Source organism: Mobula hypostoma, chromosome 17 (assembly GCF_963921235.1).
Source record: "Mobula hypostoma chromosome 17, sMobHyp1.1, whole genome shotgun sequence".
Classification (NCBI taxonomy): Eukaryota; Metazoa; Chordata; class Chondrichthyes; order Myliobatiformes; family Myliobatidae; genus Mobula; species Mobula hypostoma.
Window position 1 is genome coordinate 42,528,294 of NC_086113.1, and position 22,672 is coordinate 42,550,965.

At 45.1% G+C, this 22,672-nt stretch overlaps 1 protein-coding gene across 5 annotated transcripts in view; it reads right to left on the reverse strand.

Moving 5' to 3' along the window:
- Positions 1–22,672, reverse strand: part of LOC134357975 (uncharacterized) — a 152,993-nt gene that overhangs the window by 127,983 nt on the left and 2,338 nt on the right. For 4 of the 5 annotated variants that reach the window (XR_010020767.1, XM_063069807.1, XM_063069806.1 and 1 more), the window contains exon 2: positions 7,395–7,460. The gene's annotated coding sequence lies outside the window, so the exon portion shown is untranslated. The remainder of the gene's footprint in view (positions 1–7,394; positions 7,461–22,672) is intronic. The other variant, XM_063069805.1, reaches the window with a different exon arrangement.

Below are 22,672 nucleotides of genomic sequence, written 5' to 3' on the forward strand. Positions count from 1 at the left end.
AAATACCATGACCAACAATGAAAACAGCACACCCCGATGCCTTCCCAATCATTGTGGGAAGAAGTTTCTGAAGAACTACCACTAAAATATCAGCTGTGGAACCAGAGGAACCAACACACTTGACCACTATTATGTTACCATCAAGTACGCTTACTGTGCCATCCCACGCCCACTCTTTGGAAAGCCTGATCATCTGGTTGTACTTCTACTCCTAGCATATAGACAGACCCTAAAGATCGCAGCACCAGTGGTGAGAACCAAGAAGATACGGTTAACCAAAGTGGAGAAGCACTTACAGAACTGGATAATATTCAGGGACACATATTTGCATCTGAATGAATATGCCACAGTTATCACCATCTTCATCAAGACCTATGTGGATCAGTGTGCGCCTTTGAAAACACAGCAGACATATCTAAACCAAAAGTCGTAGATAACCAGGAGATTCATAGTCTGCTGAGGTCTAGATCTGTAGCATTCAAGACCTGTGATCAAGAAGTCCAGGTATGACCTACGGAAGGCTATTTCAAGGGTGAAAAAACAATTCTGATTAAAGTTAGAGATGGAATTGGATGCATTTCAGCTCTGACAGGGTTTGCAAACCACTACTTCCTGCAGGGTGAAACCTAACATCATGAATGGCTACAATTACTTACTCCCAGCTGAATTCAAAGCCTTTTATGCATGCTTTGAAAGGGAGAATAAAACTACACCCATGTAAATCCCTGCAATATCTGCTGAATGTGATCACTGTCTTGGAGGCCGACATCAGAACATCTTTCAAGAGGTTGAACCCTTGCAAGACATCAGGCCCTGAAGGTGTACCTGGTAGGGCATTAAAAACCTGTGCCAACCAACTGATGGGAGTGTTCAAGGACATCTTCAATCTCTCTCTGCTGCAGTTGGAGGTTCTGCAGTTAAATCCTGATGAAGAGTCTTGGCCCAAAATGTTAACTGTTTACTCTTTTCCATAGATGCTGCCTGGCCTGCTGAGTTCCTCCTGCATTTTGTATGTGTAGCTTAGATCTCTAGCATCTGTAGATTTTCTCCTGCTTGTGGTTGGAGGTTCTCACCTGCTTCCAAAAGGTGACAATCATATCAGTGCCCAAAAAGAGCAGGGTGAGCTGCCTCAAAAACTACAACCCAGTTGCACTCACATCTAATGTGATGAAGTACTTTGAGAGGATGGTTATGCCAGAATCAATTTTGTGTAAGCAAGGACCTGGACCTGCTACAAGGTCTACAGAAGATGCAACCTCACTGGCTCTCTACTTGGCCTTGGATCACCTGGACAATAGCAAACCTACATTATTTATTGATTATAGCAGCATTCAACACAATCATACACTCATTTCCAATCAAAAAAGCTCCAAAACCTGAGCCTCTGTACCTCCCTCTGCAACTGGATCCTTGACTTCCTTACCGGCAGACCACAGTCACTGCAGGTCGTAAATAATGTCTACTCCTCACTGAGAATCAACACTGGCACACCTCAAGAATGCATGCTTGGGTACTGCTCTAGTCTCTCTACACAATGTGGCTAGGCATAGCTCAGACACCATTTTTAAATTTACTGATGACACATCTATTGTTGGCTGAATTTCAGATGGTGAAAGGAGGCATACAGGAGCAAAGTAGATCAGCTGGTTGATTGGTGTTGCAACAATAGCCTTGTGCTCAAAGTCAGTAAGACCAAGGATTGATTGTGAACTTCAGGAAGGGGAAATCAGGGTGGGGGGACAACACATAACAGTCCGCAGCAAGGGATCATCCGTGGAAAGAGCGAGCTGTTTCAAGTACCTGAGTTCCTGGGTGTCAGCATCTCTGAAGATCTATCCTGGGGCCCAACACATTGATGAATTACAAAGAAGGCACACCAACAGCTAATTTTCATTAGGAGTTTGAGGAACCAGAATCAGGTTTATTATCACCGGCATGTGTCACAAAATTTGTTAAATTAGCAGCAGCAGTTCACTGCAATACGTATTAAAGAAGGAGGAGGGAAAAAAATAAGTAAATCAATTACAGTATACGTAAATTGAATAGATTAAAAATTGTGTAAAAACAGAATTAATATATTTAAAAAGTGAGGTAGTGTTCAAGGGTTCAATGTCCATTTAGAAGCTGTTCCTGAATTGCTGAGTGTGTGCCTTCCGGCTTCTGTACCTCCTGCCTAATGGTAACAGTGAGAAGAGGGCATTCCCTGGACGCTGGAAGTCCTTAATAATGGATGCTGCCTTTCTGAGACACTGCTCCTTGAAGATGTCCTGGGTACTTTGTAGCCAAGATGGAGCCAACTAAATATACAACCCTATGCGGCTTCTTTCAGTCCTGTACAGTATCCCCACACCCCCCCCACACCATACCAGACAGTGATGCAGCCTGTCAGAATGCTCTCCATGGTACACCTTTTTGAGTGTACTAATTGACATGCCAAATCTCTTCAAACTCCTAATGGAGTATAGTCGCTGTCTTGCTTTCTTTATAACTGCATTGATATGTTAGCAGTAGGGTAAGTCCTCAGATATCTTGACACCCAGGAACTTGAAACTGCTCACTCTTTTCACTTCTGATCCCTCTATGAGGATTGGCATGCATTCCTTCATCTTACCCTTCCTGAAGTCCACAATCAGCTCTTTCGTCTCACTGACATTGAGTGCAAGGTTGTTGCTGTGACACCACTCCACTAGCTGGCATATCTCAATCCTGTATGCCCTCTCATCTCTATCTGAGATTCTACCAACAATGGTTGTGTCATCAGCAAATTTATAGATGGTAATTAAGCTATGTCTAGCCACACAGTCATGGGTATATACAGAGTAGAGCAGTGGGCTAAGCACACACCCCTGAGGTGTACCAGTGTCGATTGTCAGTGTGCAGGAGATATTATCACCAATCCACACAGATTGTAGTCTTCTGGTTAGGAAGTCGAAGATACAATTGCAGAGGGAGGTACAGGGGCCCAGGTTCTGTAACTTCTCAATTTGGATTGTGGGAATGATGGTGTTGAATGCTGAGCTATAGTTGATGAACAACATCCTGACATAGGTGCTTGCATTGTGCAGGTGGACTAAAGCCGTGTGAAGAGCCATTGACATTGCATCTGATGATGACATATTGTGGCAATAGGCAAATTGCAATGGGTCCAGGTCCTTGCTGAGGTAGAAGTTCAGTCTAGTCATGACCAACCTCTCAAGGTATTTCAAAACTGTAGATGTGAGTGCTACCGGGTGATAGTCATTAAGGCAGCTCACATTATTCTTTTTAGGCACTGGTGTAATTGTTGCCTTTTTGAAGCAAATGGGAACGCACACTTGTAGCAGTGAGAGATTGAAAATGTCCTTGAATACTCCCACCAGTTGGTTGGCACAAGTTTTTAAAACCTTACCAGGTACTCCACTGGGATGTTCCGCCTTGCGAGGGTTCACCCTCTTTAAGGACAGCCTAACATCAGCCTCTGAGACTGAGATCACAGGGTCACCAGGTGCAGCAGGAATCTTCACAGCTGTTGTTATATTCTCCCTTTCAAAGTGGGCATAGAAGGCGTTGCGCTCATCTGGTAGTTAAGCATTGCTGCCATTCATGTTATTGGGGTTCGCTTTGTAGGAAGTAATGTCTTGCAAACCCTGCCAGAGTTGTCGTACATTCAATGTCACCTCCAACCTCATCTGAAATTGTCTCTTCGCCCTTGAAATAGCCCTCCACAAATCATACCTGGTTTTCTGGTGCAGACCTGGGTCGCCAGACTTAAATGCCACAGATCTAGCCTTCAGCAGATGATGGACCTCCTAGTTCATCCACGGCTTTTGGTTTGGGAATGTACAGCAAGTCTTTGTAAGCACACACTCATCCACACATGTTTTAATGAAATCGATAACAACTGCAGCATACAGTCCAGTCCACCGATTCAAAGCAGTCCTGTAAGCGCTCCTGTGCATCCCTTGTCCACACCTTCTTGGAGTTCACTACTGGTGCTGCAGTCTTCACTCTCTGCCTATACTCAGGGAGTAGAAGTACAGACAGGTGATCAGACTTCCTGAAGTGAGGGCATGGAATAGCACGGTAGGCATTCTTGATGGTGGTGTAGCAATGCTCCAGTGTGTTGTTTCCCCTGGTGTTGCAAGTGATCTGTTGATGGTAATTGCTTAGTGATTTTTCAGACTGGCCTGCTTAAAATCCCCCAAAACGATGGTGAAGGCATCAGGGTGCGCTGTTTCGCGCATGTTGATCCCATTGCTCAGATCATCTAAAGCCTGATTGACATTGGCCTGAGTTGGAATGTACACCGCTACCAAAATGATCCTGGAAATCTCTCATGGTAGGTAAAATGGACGGCACTTAACTACTAAATATTCCAGGTCTGGTGAGCAGAATTGGAACAGCACTGATATACTTGTGCACCAAGAAGAGTTGATCATGAGGCATACTCCTCCATCTCTGCTTTTGAGGGCCTTTATAGATCTATCCTGACAGTGTATCGTAAACCCATTGATCTGAATCGCCACATCCGGTACAGAAGGGGTTAACCAGGATTCCGTCCTGATGTCCCTCTGATTCAGCATCCTAGCTCTGAGATAATCAATTTTATCCACCAAAGACTGCATGTTTGCCAGCAAGATAGTCAGTATTGGGAGTTTAAAATCCCATTTCCTTAAATACACTTGTATCCCTGACCTGCAGCCATGTTTCCTGCATGGAATCCAAGGAGTCTGTCTGCAATAGGCATTGTTTCTGTCAGTTTTAAGCAGTGATAGTTCATTTAAGTACATTAAGACATCTATGTTGACTGTACTGACCTTGGAAGCAGTTGTGCTTTTCAGCTGTATCCAACTGAAACGAGAATATCAGGTTGTATCAGGCTGAAAAATCACCTCGAGGTGCCCCAGCAGTGGAAGACTTGGTATCTCACCAAGGACTCCCACAAATTCCTCTAGGTGTATCAAGGAGACTATTGTAACTAATTGCATCACTATCTGGTATGGAGGGGTCATGCACAAATTGGTAAAAGTTCAGAAAATTGTAAACTCAGCCATCTCCAAATTGGTTACTAACCTCCCCATCTTCAAGGATTCTCTGAAAAGGTGCTGCTTCAACAGGGTGGCATCCATCATTTAAAAAACACCATCACCCAGGACATGCACTCTTCTCATTGCTATCATCAAGGAGGTGGTACAGGAGTCTGTAGACACACACTCAACCTTTCAGGAACACCTTCTTCCCCTCTGCCATCAGATTCCTGAATGGACAATGAACCTATGAACACTACCTCACTATTTTATATCTCTTTTTGCATTACTTACTTAATTTAACTTTTAATATACATTTCTTATTGTAAGTTATAGTTTATTTTAAATTATTATGTATTGCAATGTCCCATTGCTACAAAACAATAAATGTCACAACATATGCCAATGATATTAAACATTATTCTGACACCTTATTGTATAATAGGACCGTTCCAGAGTCTGATAACAATGAGAAAGAAGTTGTCCTTGAGCCTGGTGGTATGTGCTTTCAGGCTTTTGTACATTCTGCCCAATGGGAGAGGGTAAAGGGGAGAATACTTGTCTGTCTCTATGTATTCCCTCTATTAGAACTTGGTCACCTCACTTAACATTAACTCAATGACAACCTGAATCCTGGCTTTGCAAAATAAGCTCTAAAAGCAAAACAACATGAAATATGCAACAATTTTTTTTACAGGAACATCATCGAGTGTCCTGACCAGCTGTGTCACCTTCTGGTACAGGAATTGTAAGGCATCTGAACGCAAGTCTATACAAAAGACTGCAAGGACTGTTGAAAGCATCATTGGGGTCTTTCTTCCATTCATTACAGATATTTATCAGGAGTGTTGCATACACAGGGCCCTTGTCAGTGATCCCTCCCATCCATCCAATCTCTGACTCCCTACCATCAGGCAAGAAGTACAAGAATTGTTAGGATGGAAAACTTCTTCCTGCAGGCTGTGAGACTACTGAACACTCCGCCACTACCCAGGAGTCATCACATACAGTAAGAAGCACCAGTAGAGTTATACTGTTTACTTTTTAAACCTGTATCATACTAACCTTTTTATTTGCTAATTTATTTGTGGTAATATTGCTTTATGTGTTATGAGTATGAGTTATATGCACCATGCTATGCACCTTGCTCCAGAGGAACACTCTCTTATTTGCCAGCATACATATGCTCAGTTAAATGACAACAAGCTTGAACTTGATAAAGTTTGTGAGGAAGCAGTTGGTTTCTGCCAGAAATAACAAAAGTGAAATCAAGAATTGAGTGATTGAAAAAAGACAAGCTAAAGCTCAATTTTCTATGGAATCCTTTACTAGTGCACATAAACGTTTTATGCAGAGGCCAGATTGATAATCTGAAATGCTTCCAATTTCAAATCTAGAAGCACTGTGTTATTTTGAGTATGCATAATCAAAGATATATTAATTGTCAGAGTTGACTTTCAGTTTGTCAATTTAAATTATTCACATCTTTATAAATTAACCCAAGTTTCGGTTATTACCAAGGACTTGGGTTATTTACCACTATTTCACAATTCTGAAGGCATCTCCTGATCAGACCATTCATATGAAAATCTACTTTCCTAACAAAGTATCGTTGTTTGAAAATGATGACTTGGTGAAGTGGCAAGTTCTGTCAAGATGGACAGAAGCAAATCTTGTAAACTGACAAGTACACATAGACAACATGGACCCATACCATGGGCTTGATGTGGCTTAATGGCCTCATCCTAATGTCCAAATACATTCAATGTGGACAAAACAGTTCCATCATGGCAATATAAGAATTTAAATTCAGTTTAAAAATCTCAAATAAAAAGCTAGTATCAATAATGGTGGCCATAAAATAAAAAGGTTGTTGTAAATGGCACCCGGTTCACCAATGTCCGACTAGGAAGTTAATCAGTCATCCTTACCTGTGCTAGTCTGTATTTGTACCTACACCTCCAACAAAGTAGTGACTCCTAAATGCCTTCAGAAATGCCCACAGTTTATTGGTACTTTAGGATAGGCAATAAATATAGATAAATAAAAATCCAACCACAAGGTGTCAAATAAGATTGCCATCATAGAAAAATTTTCATTGCATTCTTCTAAAACTGGAAATACTGAATTGTGCCAAAAATAATAAAATAAGGTAACTGCTAAAGAATGAAGAAAATAATCAACCCCATCTAACAAGTGTCAGCAAAGGTTCAAAACTTATGTGATAAATGATGCAATTCCAAACTTACCATATTAACTCAAAGCTCTTCAAACATGAAGGAAAATGGTAGCTACATATTAGATATGATTCTTTTCCTTGGATTACCTTTGGCACAGTACAGGTTTTGAAGCAGCAACGTTTATGCCAGGTTTCCAGGCTCCTCTTACCTGTTCTGTTTTTCCTTGAAAAATCTTGTGTATTGATTTCTCTTCAACCTTCTTTTCCAAGATCTTCTGTAAAGCCAGTATGAAGAGAAAATGGTTAGATTTAGATATTTTAAATTATATAAATGAAATACATGTTTACTCAGGTGGTACAATTGTCCCATGGACTTTTAGAACATAGGGTTGTGTCAGTTCTACAAGCTGTGAATCATCATTATTGACAGTTCTCTTCAAAAAAGTACTGAGCAGAAAGCAAGTACAACTCTTCAAAGAGGAAGTAAAAAAATGGAAGGAATTAACTAGGTCTGCAATTGCAAACAAGACTAGAAGAGACTTGTAAACTGTGTGACATTTTTGTACACTTGACCAAGAATGTATCTGGCTCTTTTGGGCCAAAGATGGAGATATCAGTGGAGTAGAAATGCTTGGTGGTCACAAACAAAACCAAACGAAGTTAACTGGGTAGATGTAAGTATATTCAAAGTTCCAACAAAAAATCCCAACACATACAGATATTGGTGAGACGATAACTCAAATAAACACAGTGAAATTTTGACCATTTACATTTGCTTTAAATTCACTTCATTGATTCCTGAGGTATGAGTACTTGATGGACTAAAGTCACTAGAATTAAAAAACTGAGAAATAATCTCAATGAAAAAAAAGTCTGGAATTGGTGACAATGGGTTTAGAATAAAGCATGGTAATTCCATACCTGATATTGGGTGTGCATATATGTTTCTATTAATGGGTTGAAAAGTGTCAACAAACTTCTCATTCTTTAGTTGACCATCAATTCACTTAAAGTCCCCTGCAGTCTTGATACTTTTCATAAATTATGAGAAACAATCAAATCCAAAAGTTCTCATATACTCTCTGCAAATGATTTATCGTGACTTGGAAAAGGAAGAGTATGGTTTATTCATAAAGCCCGGCTTGTTCTTTGAGTAATTAATCTTAATTTCAATTATAAATACTGTGAAGGGAAAGCATTGGTAATGACACTGGCCCAAGGAGACTGCCACGAGGAGAAGAGAATTCTCTTTTTTATCAGAGAGCAGCAGACCTGAAGCCAAACAGCCTTGCCTGGACTATTCTGATCAGTCAAGGTCTCAAAGGGCCAATAAGCCAATACTATGCAATGATGTTTAAGTACACAAAGTTTTTCATGGTCTGTGCAAGCCTTGCACTATTAACATAAAAAAGCCATCTCTATCTGCAATAGTCCTTCTACCTAACTTAAGTGCACCGTCAGAGCATATGAGCCATCCCCCTATACATCTGACTCCTAAATCCAGGCACAACTCCAGGGCTAACAGCAATACACATTTGATGAGCCAGAAGGTTTAGCTTTAGAGATGATGTGACAAAGAATCTTCTTTTGCCCAGAGTGTGGCTGGAATCTGGAATGCACCAACTGAGTGGGTGACGGAAGTTCACATGTTATAGCTATTTGTATAAATACTTGAACCACCATGACATAGAAGTCTAGAATGTACTAATATAAATGGGTTTATTATTGATAGGTACTTGATGGCTGGCATGGACATGATGGGCCAAAAGGTTCCATTTCTGTACTATATGAGTCCAAAACAGACACAGAACAATTAGAATACATGCAACGTCTTGCCGTGTCTTCTACACCAACTTGGCTCATTCATTGACTCTGCAACAGTCACGTGACTCAGCAGCGAGAAAGCTACTTTTCAACCTGTCTAGAGTTGGTATGATTTGGGGTTCAACCAAACATAAGTGGTAGGATGTTCTGCTTAAAGGAACCTCGATCTGAGCAAATGCTATGTAAGTACTGCTCATACACAGTTATCAGTAGCCCGGAAATGACAGGTCGTACACCAATTTAAAATTATAAAGAAAGTATACTTACCAATTTTCAACTTTACCAAACAGTCAACAGAGAAAGAAAAATAAATATAAAAGGGTCCTTTGCAGTTAAATGAGTCTAATAGTGCACAAAAATGCTGGAGCTCATTTCTATTGCAGTTAGGAGTAGCTTTACTCATGCCATTGAATTCTCCTCATCAACCACAGGTGGAACTTCCCTTTTTGGAATCCTCTGTCTCACAAAGCACTCCTTACAATAAGATCTCCCTTTTGGATGGGATCTTCCAGGCATCTTCCCTGGCGCTCTTCTCTCTGCACCTCCTGCTCAAAACAACCCAAACTAGACTACTGACCTTCAGAAAACTCTTCTCCCCAGCTTAAAAATGTTTCATGCCATCCCACTCCTGACTGGCGGACACAACATTCCTAAATTGAACAACATGGCTTCTTACCTTTAGCTGAAGCCAAAACACTCTTAACAGTGGGATAAACTGCTTTTTCAAAAAAACTACTAAAATAAAATAATTCACAGCACTGCAATAGAAATCTTAACTAGGACATTATACCCTTTCCACACTAAAAATAGTCATGACCTCATGACTTTGGAACTTATTAAACTATTATTAATAACACAGTATTCAAATGAAATTTGTGATTTCAGGACCTCCAATCCATTTGTAAATGGCAGTAACATATCTCACTATTGGGACGGACACAACACTGTTTCTCCGGTGCATCATATGACAGCTTATCTGGGGGTTTCCTGACTTTCTGAGACCTTCTTATCTCATTGTCAGCTTCTTCAGCCTCAGGCACTCCTTGTGACTGTTTCTATTTACTTGGGGATGCCTCCCCATCTACCACTCATGCCTTCTGATGACTCAGGTCCCACAGTCACCTGACTGAACTCAGCTTCATCCCCAATTATATTGGAGCCCAGTTTGAGCTCACTGTCTATTGTCACATCTGCCTGTCCACTGGTAGTCCTCTCCATTACATCTGAGTCAGGGTTGGGAGATTCAGAACTTTCTTCCTCAATTCTTGGGTAGTTTGCATAAGGTAAAGCATGCTATACTCCCATTTCCTCATCCTCCAAATCTGTACAATATTTAATGGTTGGTCCCTCTTCAGGTCTTTGCAGTGAAATCACACTATTCTCAATGGGTTACCTTTCTGTTCTCCTCCTTCTGTGCAGCATTCTCCTCATAGGTGTAGATTCCTTGTCAAAATCAGGATCAACCAGTACTTCCTGGTAGAAGGCGATTCCGATGGAGAATTTTGACAGGACCATTCCCATCCTCTGGCTTCACCCAGAAAACTGGCGCATTTGGCATCTGTCTCTTCACTACATAAGGTGTAACACACAGTGGTTGGCTAACTTGTGCTTTCCTGGTAGCTCAATTTCTTATTAAAACTCTGTCTCTAGGCATCAGTTGGGAGAACCTAATCTTTTGATTACATCCCCTTGTTTCCTTGGTTTTACCTGGTAACAGAAATTGCTGATAGCTCATAAGCATTTTGCAGTTCTTTCTTTATGTTAGACACATACTTGAGATACATCTTCTGCGGCAAGTCTTTAACAGCGTTTCCAAAAAAAGAGATCTACAGGTAATCTTACTTTACGTCCCAACATCAAATAGTATGGCAAATAGCCAGTAGCTTCATTCTGTGTACAGTTGTAGTAGTGTACTAAATGCCCAATATGTGACTCCACTTGTTCTTTTCGTTGGCCTCCAGGGTTCCAAGCATGTCTAGCAATATCCAGTAGAACCACTGAACATTTCAAGCTGCAGATCACCCTGAGGGTGATTATGGTGTGGTCCTTGACTTCTCAATTCCAAGCATGCACAATAACTCATGTATGAGCCGACTCTCAAAATCCCTTCCCTGATCACTGTGAATCCTTCTTGGGAGGCCATAATGAACAAAGTACTTCTCCCATAACACTTTGGCAACCGTGGATGCCCACTGATCCTTTGTAGGGAAGGCTTGAGCATATCTGGTGTAGTGATCCGTGATGACCAAGACATTTGCAACATTACTGGAATCAGGCTCTATGGAGAAGAAATCCATACACACAAAATTAAGTGGTCCCAATGTGCCAGTTTTCCACAGTGGTGAAATTAGAAGTAAGGCTTTGGCACAGTAGAGCTGTGAATCATTTGAGAGCTTCTAGTTGTGCCATTCCACAAGCATATCACAATGACCACTCTGGATACAAAGTAGTTCTCTGTCTTGAGTCCTGCACTATTGGCAGCAGCCCAGCAGATGACCCTTGTATAGATGCCATTTGGTCATCTGTTGTCAAAAGGGCTATGGCCCAAGTTGGGAAAACAAAACCCCTACTATACCCCACTGATGATGGAATGGGACAAACAGAGTTGAAAAAAGTTTTATACAGGCTCACATCTCCTCCATACAGACCTCGGCATTCCCAGTTGGTTTTGCCTGAAATGTACTGGAGGATTGTGCTAAAGTCATGATGACTCAGGTCATTTAGGGTTTGACAAGACCGATTCTATTGATCCTGAATGAAGCCTGAGGTTGCAGAGTACTGTAAATCAGTGGTCCCCAACCTCCGGGCCGCAAAGCATGCAGGGGTGCAGCGGTAGCCAGAACGCACACAGCACATCTTTAAGAAAAAAGCTGAAATAAACAAGCTAATCGCCACCGAATTAATTAGCTTGTTTACTTCAACTTTTTTCTTGAAGATGTGCTGGGTGCATTCCAGCTACCGCTGCACCCCTGCATGCTTCGCGGCTTGGAGGTTGGGGACCACTGCTGTAAATCATGCGTCCAATGTACTCAGAGGAAGACGCTGTCTACGAGAGTTGCTCCATTATCTCATTTACAAAATATGGGACCACCTAATTTATCCACCGTGGCCCATTTCAATGCCAGGAACTCCAATTTGTGCGTAGGGTAGTTTTGTTCAGATGGTGATAGACTCCGGCTGATGAAAGCAACAGTTCTCAACCTTTTACCTTGGTCCTGATATGGAACACTTCCTAAGCCCTCATGGTTGACATCTGTATGCAGTACAGACAGGAATTCGGGGTTTGCAAAGGCCAGCACAAGTACATTAGTCAGCAACTCTTTCGACAGCTGAAAGGCCTCTTCACATTTTGCATCCCATCTTTCCCCAAAAGGCTCTAAAGGGTTAAGATAAACTTTGCCTTCTTTTCCTTTTGTTCTCCTCCCTTTCTTCCCCAAGTGCAGGTAACCACACAGAAGCTGATTCAAAGGGTGGCTTGCTCTGGAGTAGTCCTTCACAAATCTCCGGTAGTAACCACGGAATCCAAGGAATGAACGTAGGTCACTCACATTCTTGGGCCTTGGCCATGAGGTCACCGCCTCTATCTTGAATGGATCTGTAGCCACTCCATTTTGTGAGACTATGTGTCCAACATAGTTGACACATCTTACAAAAATGGCATTTGTCTAGTGACAGTTTTAACCCTTCAGCTTTCAGGCAGTCTAGCACCTTCTGTAGCCTTGGCTCATGCTCCTCCAGTATGGACCCAAACACTATGAGATCATCCAAGTACACCACTATCTCAAGCAAGTTCATATCCCCAATAGTCTTCTCCATGATATGTTGAAAAGTAGCCAGTGATCCTGATATGACCTGGGGTATTCTTTCAAACGGAAAGAATCTAAGTGGACATATGAATGCCATCTTTTCTTTATCAGCTTTACTCATGGGTATCTGATAATGCCCACTCTTTAGATCCAACATACTGAACCATTTTACTCCACTCAGGCAGGCCAGCGCATCCTCCATCCGTGGAATGGCACATTGGTCTAGGATTGTACACCTGTTCAGTATCCGAAAATCAACACACATTCATACTTCCTCGCCACCACTATGGGTAATGCCCAGGGACTTCTCAACTCAATGATAATTCCAGCTTCCTTCAGTTTCAGCAGGTGCTGCCGAACATCTTCCACCAGTACTAACCGTCAAGAGACTTTCTGAAAGGGGTGGGGTCCTCCACCACTCTAATAGTGTGGCAAGTACTCTTGGAGCAACCCACCTCAAACTTGTCAGTAGAAAAGACATCTTCAAGGTTCAACATCTTCTCAGTTAGTTTCCTTTTCTGTTCTGTGAGTACTAGAGAGTCACCAAAGTTGAATGACTTTGCTGTAAGCTTTCCCAATCCAGGAGATTGTCTCTGTCCTGATTTTCTCACCTGAAAATTTGACATTACCGATCACAGGGAAAAAAATCTGCTATTGGCATCCCACATCTGAGGGTGATCTCTCTCACGCCAAGGTGTTCCTGACAATCACTGTTATCCTGTCTGTGTGTCAACAAAAGGAATTCTGCAGATGCTGGAAATTCAAGCAACACACATCAAAGTTGCTGGTGAACGCAGCAGGCCAGGCAGCATCTCTAGGAAGAGGTACAGTCGACGTTTCAGGCCGAGATCCTTCATCAGAACTAACTGAAGGAAGAGTTAGTAAGAGATTTGAAAGTGGGCGGGGGAGGGGGAGATCCAAAATGATAGGAGAAGACAGGAGGAGGAGGGATGGAGCCAAGAGCTGGACAGGTGGTTGGCAAAAGGGATATGAGAGGATCATGGGACAGGAGGCCCAGGGAGAAAGACAAGTGGAGGGGGGGGAACCAGAGGATGGGCAAGAGGTATAGTCAGAGGGTCAGAGGGAGAAAAAGGAGAGTGAGAGAAAGAATGTATTATAAAAATAAATAACGGATGGGGTACGAGGGGGAGGTGGGGCATTAGCAGAAGTTAGAGAAGTCGATGTTCATGCCATCAGGTTGGAAGCTACCCAGGCGGAATATAAGGTGTTGTTCCTCCAACCTGAGTTTGGCTTCATCTTTACAATAGAGGAGGCCGTGGATAGACATGTCAGAGTGGGAATGGGATGTGGAATTAAAATGTGTGGCCACTGGGAGATGCTGCTTTCTCTGGCGGACAGAGCGTAGGTGTTCAGTAAAGCGGTCTCCCAGTCTGCATGGGGTTTCGCCAATATATAGAAGGCCACATCGGGAACACCGGACACAGTATATCACCCCAGCCGACTCACAGGTGAAGTGTCGCCTCACCTGGAAGGACTGTCTGGGGCCCTGAATGGTGGTAAGGGAGGAAGTGTAGGGGCATGTGCGGCACTTGTTCCGCTTACAAGGATAAGTGCCAGGAGGGAGATCAGTGGGGAGGGATGGGGGGGACGAATGGACAAGGGAGTTGTGTAGGGAACGATCCCTGCGGAATGCAGGGGAGGGGGAGGGAAAGATGTGCTTAGTGGTGGGATCCTGTTGGAGGTGGCGGAAGTTACGGAGAATAATATGTTGGACCCGGAGGCTGGTGGGGTGGTAGGTGAGGACCACGGGAACCCTATTCCTAGTGGGGTGGCGGGAGGATGGAGTGAGAGCAAATGTGTGTGAAATGGGGGAGATGCGTTTGAGAGCAGAGTTGATACATGGACACCTTCAAAGCGATTGCGCAACCACCAACTGCGACTACAGCCTTGAACTCCAGGCCGGGTCTTTATGTGCTGCTATTGTGACTCCCATCTCCCCTTCCCCCACCAATACTCAGCAATCCCGTCTCCTTCAGATCCCATCGTCAGCTCCTGGATCCTCAGAGGCTCCATCTTCCTCTCACCCCAACCCTCCCCTCTCCATTGACACCCCCAGCCTCCCCCCTCCCCCCTCTGATCCCAGCTCTCATCCGTGCCGGGTCTTTACCATCCCCTCCAACCTTCAACTGTCGGAGGCAGAACGCTCTGTCCTCAGTAAGGGCCTCACCTTTGTCCCCCTTCGCCCACACCTCAGCGAGTTCCGTGTTCGCCATGATGCGGAACTCTTCTTCCGCCGTCTCCATCTCCGAGCCTACTTCTTCGGCAAGGACTCTTCCACCCCCACCGATGACCCCTTCTCCCGTCTTCAACCCTCCTCTTCTTCATGGACACCCCGCTCTGGATCTCTTTATCGCTAACTGCCGACGGGACATCAACCGTCTCGACTTCACCGCACCTTGTTCCCATTCCAACCTCACTCCTTCAGAACGCTCTGCTCTCCACTCCCTCCGCACTAATCCTAACCTCATTATTAAACCCGCCGATAAGGGGGGGTGTTGTTGTAGTCTGGCGTACTGACCTCTACCTTGCCGAGGCACAGCGACAACTCACGGATACCTCCTCTTATTTACCCCTTGATCATGACCCCACTAAGGAGCACCAGGCCATTGTCTCCCACACCATCACCGACTTTATCCACTCAGGGGATCTCCCATCCACTGCTACCAACCTTATACTTCCCACACCCCGCACTTCCCGTTTCTACCTCCTACCCAAGATCCACAAACCTGCCTGTCCTAGCAGACCTATTGTCTCAGCTTGTTCCTGCCCCACCGAACTCGTTTCTGCATACCTCGACACGGTTTTATCCCCCCTTGTTCAATCCCTTCCTACCTATGTTCGTGACCCTTCTCATGCTCTTAAACTTTTCGATGATTTTAAGTTCCCTGGCCCCCACCGCTTTATTTTCACCATGGATGTCCAGTCCCTATATACTTCCATCCCCCATCAGGAAGGTCTCAAAGCTCTCCGCTTCTTTTTGGATTCCAGACCCAATCAGTTCTCCTCTATGACCACTCTGCTCCGTCTAGCGGAATTAGTCCTTACCCTTAATAATTTCTCCTTTGGCTCCTCCCACTTCCTCCAAACTAAAGGTGTAGCTATGGGCACCCGTATGGGTCCCAGCTATGCCTGCCTTTTTGTTGGCTTTGTGGAACAATCTATGTTCTGTGCCTATTCTGGTATCTGTCCCCCACTTTTCCTTCGCTACATCGACGACTGCATTGGCGCTGCTTCCTGCACACATGCTGAGCTCATTGACTTTACTAACTTTGCCTCCAACTTTCACCCTGCTGTCAAGTTTACCTGGTCCATTTCCGACACCTCCCTCCCCTTTCTAGATCATTCTGTCTCTGTCTCTAGAGACAGCTTATCCACTGATGTCTACTATAAGCCTACTGACTCTCACAGCTATCTGGACTATTCCTCTTCTCACCCTGTCTCTTGCAAAAATGCCATCCCCTTCTCGCAATTCCTCCGTCTCCGCCGCATCTGCTTTCAGGATGAGGCTTTTCATTCCAGGACGAGGGAGATGGCCTCCTTTTTTAAAGAAAGGGGCTTCCCTTCCTCCACTATCAACTCTGCTCTCAGACGCATCTCCCCCATTTCACGCACATCTGCTCTCACTCCATCCTCCCGCCACCCTACTAGGAATAGGGTTCCCCTGGTCCTACCACCCCACCAGCCTCCAGGTCCAACATATTATTCTCCGTAACTTCCACCACCTCCAACAGGATCCCACCACTAAGCACATCTTTCCCTCCCCCCCCCCCGCTTCCGCAGGGATCGCTCCCTACGCAATTCCCTTGTCCATTCGTCCCCCCCATCCCTCCCCACTGATCTCCCTCCTGGCACTTATCCTTGTAAGCGGAACAAGTGCTACACATGCCCTTACACTTCCTCCCTTACCACCATTCAGGGCCCCAGACAGTCCTTCCAGGTGAGGCGACACTTCACCTGTGAGTCGGCTGGGGTGATATACTGCGTCCGGTGCTCCCGAGGTGGCCTTCTATATATTGGCGAGACCCGACGCAGACTGGGAGACGGCTTTGCTGAACACCTACGCTCTGTCCGCCAGAGAAAGCAGGATCTCCCAGTGGCCACACATTTTAATTCCACATCCCATTCCCACTCTGACATGTCTATCCACGGCCTCCTCTACTGTAAAGATGAAGCCACACTCAGGTTGGAGGAACAACACCTTATATTCCGTCTGGGTAGCCTCCAACCTGATGGCATGAACATCGACTTCTCTAACTTCCGCTAATGCCCCACCTCCCCCTCGTACCCCATCCGTTATTTATTTTTATACACACATTCTTTCTCTCACTCTCCTTTTTCTCCCTCTGTCCCGCTGACTATACCCCTTGCCCATCCTCTGGTTCCCCCCCCGCTTGTCTTTCTCCCCGGACCTCCTATCCCATGATCCTCTCATATCCCTTTTGCCAATCACCTGTCCAGCTCTTGGCTCCATCCCTCCCCCTCCTGTCTTCTCCTATCATTTTGGATCTCCCCCTTCCCCTCCCACTTTCAAATCTCTTACTAACTCTTCCTTCAGTTAGTCCTGATGAAGGGTCTCGGCCTGAAATGTCAAATGTACCTCTTCCTAGAGATGTTGCCTGGCCTGCTGCGTTCACCAGCAACTTTGATGTGTGTTGTGTGGACAGCAGAAGGTTTCTGCAGTTCAGGTCTCACCAGACTCCAGCAGGTTAGCATGACTCTTCTTCATAATCCTCTGAAGCATCCACTGCTCCACGGGGTAATCAGTAAGTAATCCACTGGGTTACCTTCTGAAGGTTTTCCTGTGGCATCAGTGATCCCTTCAGCAATAGAGGCTACTACTGAGGACATTGCCCAACCGGTGGATGCTTCCCATACCTCTGCTACTTCTCTGATCAGCTCAATAAACGAGGAAGGGAGACAGGTCTTGTGATTCATTCAAATGTTTAAAGCAATCATGTCATGTGACAGCACGCCCTTCACATCTTGCCCCATCCTTAACCTCAGCCAGCTGAATGGCCCCTTTACAGCGTAAGCAATGCAACTGTCTCTCTAGCCTGAAAATGTAGGCAAAAAGTTTCTCCCCTTTCTCCTTGAATGTGTGCCTAAATTTCATCATAAGATCAGCTGGGCTGTCCGCCGTGCCAAAAATATTTTCTAACGTTTGCATGTAGCCCACGGATGTGACCAATTGGGTTTCTGCCTTTAGGGACCTCACCACCCAGCAGCCGGACCTTTTAAATTCTCTACCAGTCACTGTTTTTTTCATACCATCTGTGCACTGCCACTTATCCAGTAACTGAGATATCTACTTCGCCCAAGCCTCATATTCTTTTTCCTCATCAGAGGTGGGTTTGACTCTAGAGAACACTCTCAGCCTACGTTAACTTTGGATCTCCCAAGGCATGGTTGGCATTTATGAACCAGTGATGTAATTGCTGAAACCAGCTCAGAAATTAAATCAGCTGAAGTACCATTAGACCTTTCACATCAGACAATACCTTTCTCTCACTTTGCAGAAACAAGAACAACTTGTCTTTAAAGTCTTTGCCCTCAGCTACATTCTTCCTCTCCCCCTTCTCTAAAAATATGGACTGAACATGGCTCCACCTGTCCAAGCTCCCCTATCTTACCAGGCAGCACAACTTCAGTTACGTCACTGGTAGCCTGGATTAACATGACATCCTCACCTGCTGATCGGTCTAAACGCAATTCAACCAGTGTAAATTTCCCCAATACTTTTACAGAACTCAGCACTCTAATTATTAGTTCATTGAAAATTCTAATATCCACCCCACTCAGAACACAAGCATGATTTGTGTATAACCCCTTCGAATCAAACCAAATCTTAATCCCCACAGCATCCATAATAGAGTACCTTAATCACAACACACCTCACTTTCCCCTAAAAGGAGACGTGGTGTCCCAAACAACGTGGGGGAACTGGAAGGGCACACAGTCTTCAGGGCTGACAGAGCTGCAACAGCGACAGGTAAAAGTAAAGGAGGTGACTTATGCATCTACGTGAATCAATCATGGTGCTCTAACTCTAGCATTGCTGACACATATTGCTCTGCTGATCTGGAATACCTGATTATTAAATGCAGACCTTTTTATCAACCATGAGAGTTTACATGCATCATTGCTGTTGCAGTTTATGTACTACCAGATGCTAATGCTAAACTGGCTATGAAAGACCTCAGTGCCACTATTAGCAAGCTGCAGACATTGCATCCAGACAGAGTCTTTATTGTTGCTGGGGACTTTAATCATTGTAACCTACGTACCGTGCTTCTAAGATTCTACCAGAATGTATCATGCACCACAAGGGGAAATAAAACTTTCAATCATGTATACACAAATGTGGCTGATGCTTACAAAGCCGCTACCCTCCCCCACCTGGGACAGTCCGACCATCTTTCATTGTTTCTGCTTCCCAAGTATAGCCCAGTCATTAAACGTGTGAATCCCACAATGAAGACTAAGATCTGGCTGGAGGGTGCTGACTCTGCTCTTCAGCACCAATTCCAGCACACAGACTGGAGCGCGTTTGCTGCCATGCCACCACAGACTCTCAGATTAACTTTGACTTATATACCAACTCTGTCCTTGAGCACATCAACAAGTGTGTAGATAGAGTGACATCACAAAAACAAATAAAAGTTTTCCCCAATCAGAAACCATGGATGAACAGCAAAGTTTGCCTCCTGCTCAAAGCCAGAGATTCAGCCTTCAGGTCTGGAGACTGGGAGGCTTACAGCTCAGCCAGGGACAATCTGAGGAGGGGAATCTCTCCGGCTAAACACACATACAAACAGAGAATCGAGGAGCATTTCAACTCCTCGGACCCCCGGCGCATATGGCATGGCATACAGGTCATTACAGACTTCAAACCACCGAGTACTGTGCCCCCTTGCAGCTTTGTTTCTGTCCCTGATGAGCTCAATTACTTTCACACTCGCTTTGACCAAGGGAACAGGGAGCCACAGTCATAGTCATAGTCATAGTCATACTTTATTAATCCCGAAGGAAATTGGTTTTCGTTACAGTTGCACCATAAATAATAAATAGTAATAAAACCATAAATAGTAAAATAGTAATATGTAACTTATGCCAGGAAATAAGTCCAGGACCAGCCTATTGGCTCAGTCTGACCCTCCAAGGGAGGAGTTATAAAGTTTGATGGCCACAGGCAGGAATGACTTCCTATGACGCTCTGTGTTGCATCTCGGTGGAATGAGTCTCTGGCTGAATGTACTTCTGTGCCCACCCAGTACATTATGTAGTGGATGGGAGACATTGTCCAAGATGGCATGCAACTTGGACAGCATCCACTTTTCCGACACCACCGTCAAAGAGTCCAGTTCCATCCCCACAACATCACTGGCCTTACGAATGAGTTTGTTGATTCTGTTGGTGTCTGCTACCCTCAGCCTGCTGCCCCAGCACACAACAGCAAACATGATAGCACTGGCCACCACAGACTCGTAGAACATCTTCAGCATCGTCCGGCAGATGTTAAAGGACCTCAGTCTCCTCAGGAAATAGAGACGGCTCTGACTCTTCTTGTAGACAGCCTCAGTGTTCTTTGACCAGTCCAGTTTATTGTCAATTCGTATCCCCAGGTATTTGTAATCCTCCACCATGTCCACACTGACTCCCTGGATGGAAACAGGGGTCACCGGTACCTTAGCTCTCCTCAGGTCTACCACCAGCTCCTTAGTCTTTTTCACATTAAGCTGCAGATAATTCTGCTCACACTATGTGACAAAGTTTCCTACCGTAGCCCTGTACTCAGCCTCATCTCCCTTGCTGATGCATCCAACAATGGCAGAGTCATCCAAAAACTTCTGAAGATGACAAGACTCTGTGCAGTAGTTGAAGTCCGAGGTGTAAATAGTGTAGAGAAAGGGAGACAAGACAGTCCCCTGTGGAGCCCCAGTGCTGCTGATCACTCTGTCGGACACACAGTGTTGCAAGCACACGTACTGTGGTCTGCCAGTCAGGTAATCAAGAATCCATGACACCAGGGAAGCATCCACCTGCATCGCTGTCAGCTTCTCCCCCAGCAGAGCAGGGCGGATGGCGTTGAACGCACTGGAGAAGTCAAAAAACATGACCCTCACAGTGTTCGCTGGCTTGTCCAGGTGGGCGTAGACACGGTTCAGCAGGTAGACGATGGCATCCTCAACTCCTAGTCGGGGCTGGTAGGTGAACTGGAGGGGATCTAAGTGTGGCCTGACCATAGGCCGGAGCAGCTCCAGAACAAGTCTCTCCAGGGTCTTCATGATGTGGGAGGTCAATGCCACCGGTCTGTAGTCATTGAGGCTGCTGGGGCACGGCGTCTTCGGCACAGGGACAAGGCAGGACGTCTTCAACAGAACAGGAACCCTCTGGAGCCTCAGGCTCAGGTTGAATACCTGGCAAAGTACTCCACATAGCTGAGGGACACAGGCTTTGAGCACCCTGGTACTGACACCATCTGGTCCTGCAGCCTTGCTTAGGTTGAGACATTTCAGCTGTCTTCTCACCTGCTCAGCTGTGAAGCCCACCATGGTGGTTTCGTGTGGGGAAGGGGTATAGTCATGAGAGCAGGGCGGGGGACTGTGAGGAGGGGTAGAAGGGGAGACTGGAATATGTGTTGGTTAGGGGCCGACAACAGATGACTCATGTGGGGGATGGGCAGGGGCCACAATGTCAAATCTGTTAAAGAACAGGTTAAGTTCATTGTCCCTGTCCATGCTGCCTTCAGCTCCTCTGTTGCTAGTTTGCCGGAACCCAGTGATGGTTCTCATCCCCCTCCAGACCTCTCTCATGTTGTTCTGCTGGAGTTTCCACTCAAGCTTCCTCCTGTACCTGTCTTTAGCCTCCCTGATCCTGGCTTTCAGGTCCCTCTGTATTGCCCTCAGCTCCTCCCTATTTCCATCTCTACCGCTTTTTAGCATTCAGGATGTCCTTAATGTCCTTTGTCACCCATGGCTTGTTACTTGAATAAAAAGGACAGTTCTTGTCGGAACATTGCAGTCTACACAGAAGTTGATGTAATCAGTGATGCACTCTGTGAGCCCATCAATATCCTCTCCATGTGGCTCACAGAGTGCCTGCCAGTCTGTCACCTCAAAACAACCCTGGAGCGCCTCGTAAGCCTCCTCCAACCATTTTCTCACTGTCCTCGAGGTTGCAGGTTTACTCTTCACCAGAGGCACATAGCAGGGTTTTAGATGCACCAGGTTGTGATCTGACCTTCCCGGTGGGGAGAGAGGAGAGGAGCTATACGCATCGTTAACGTTAGCGTACATCAAATCCAGAGTCCTCTCCCCTCTGGTTGTACAGCTCATATACTGCGTGAAGTTGGGCAGTGTTCCAGCCATGGTAATATGGTTGAAGTCACCCGAGATGGTAATGAGTGGCACTCGGGTGCCGGGTTTGTAATCTGGCTATGACGGTGTAAATGATGTTACATGCCGACGTGGGGTTGGCAGAGGGAGGGATGTACACAACAACCACAATTGCATGTTTGATTTCCCTTGGCAAATAATATGACCGGAGTCCAACAGCAATAAGTTCAATATCCGGGCTACAAACACGTTCCTTGATTGTAATATGCCCAGGATTGCACCATCTGCTGTTTACCAGAACCGCCAGCCCCCCTCCTTTACGCTTACCACTCTCAGTGCATTTCCGGTCAGCTCAAATGGTCTGGAAGCCGTCTATGGAAACGCTTTGATCGGGTATGTCCTCGTGCAGCCACGTTTCAGTAAAACACATGACACTGCTCTCCCAAAATGTTCTCTGACTCCTGACAAGTGCCGTCAATTCGTCAATTTTATTCCCCAGCG